Here is a 1,582-nt window from a genome sequence, read left to right as displayed (position 1 = left end):
TCAATTTATGAAATGTCCCATGAGCCTTTGCTATTTGAGCGTAAAGCAGACGTTCTCCAAGTGAACAGACTAAAACAAAAGAGGGTCGTTGCACCRACTGCTAGCTTAATCGGTAAAAATAAAGGACTTTACTTAAAAAGTATTTGTATTTCATGTATTCTATTACTGCATCTGGCCCACAGCCGTGGATAGATTTTCATGTTGGCCCTCTCGGGAAAAATGTTTGGTCACCTCTGAACTAGACTCATTAAAACTTTAAAAATACAACTACTTGTGTAGATTACAGCTAAACAGAATTCGTTGCATATTTTGTCACTTTTGTGCTTCAGCGTTTTAATTATTGTGTCGTTTTGTAAATGACACAAAATAAACATTTTATTGATGTCATTTATGTCACTTATATATATATCACTTTAAACAAAGATTGTTAGAGACAAGCAACAAAAAGCATAAATCATAAGAGGCGTGTAAAAAAGAAAAGAATTGAGGCGAAAAGGGTCAGAAAATATGAGTGATTTATTCAAAGTGTATAAATTAACACATAGTTTAGTCTGTTCATTATAACTCTCTTAAAAATAAAAGGACTGAGAGGATGTGATTTTTTTTRTCAAGATAAATAAAATGTCTAATTATCTAAAAGAGTTTGTTTAGTAACAGATGTGTTTATTGTTTCATCACAATATTAATCCTACATGTAATCCCACCTTATTTAATTTGATRTTTTACATTTAATCTTGTGCTTTTATTTGCACTTTATGCAACCATGTGAGCTTTAGTGGCTATTTTGTGTTTTTTTTCCCACAATAAACTTGACAATGTATTTCACAATTTTAAAATATTTGTCTGCTTAATAAAATGTAGATTAAAAAAATCTTTTAGGTGCAACAAGACAGGTGCTTTGGAGTAAGTTTGTACGCTCTGCGTTGTTTGACTTACGGTTCTGAAACCRATGAAAGAAAAGGAGAATAATGAATTTATTTCAAAGATTTAGTTTATTACAAATGAAGCTGCACAGAATAACACAAAACAGTTTCATTCTTTTAAATATTTAAGGACTATTTTTAAAATAAACACATTGGCAAAGGAAATTAGTGTTTGATAGATTATTTCTTTGTTGTAACAACTCTTTTTGTCAGTAAATCTTATAGAAAGCCTGTTTATTTCCTTTTAAATGGTGCAATGAGAAGCCAGGCTGTTGTGGCTGTGTATGGTTCTTCCACACGCTGGTTTGTAACAAAGTTGATAAAATGTTAAAGTGAAAATTTGACAAGTTTTTTATGGCAACTACTGCTCAACCCACAAATACATTTTCCTAGAAAATATGGCATTATTTAGGAAAACAACACGTTTTATGCTATGAGCAGTGGTGGGCAGCACTAATCTAAATATTAGTTGCACTAACCCTAAAGCACTAACTCAAATATTTAGGTCCCCTAATTGGGTTCATATAGTGTCACCTGGTGGATCAGTGACTCTCAGAGATTCTCAGTTGGATTGAGGTCTGGGCTTTGACTGGTTATGTAACAAGTTCTTAGGGTCAGCATTAGCTCACATCAGCGCCCGATATTTAAACACAAAAAAC

The sequence above is a fragment of the Austrofundulus limnaeus genome, unplaced genomic scaffold, assembly GCF_001266775.1.
Source record: "Austrofundulus limnaeus strain Quisiro unplaced genomic scaffold, Austrofundulus_limnaeus-1.0 Scaffold52, whole genome shotgun sequence".
Classification (NCBI taxonomy): Eukaryota; Metazoa; Chordata; class Actinopteri; order Cyprinodontiformes; family Rivulidae; genus Austrofundulus; species Austrofundulus limnaeus.
This window is presented reverse-complemented; position numbering follows the sequence as displayed.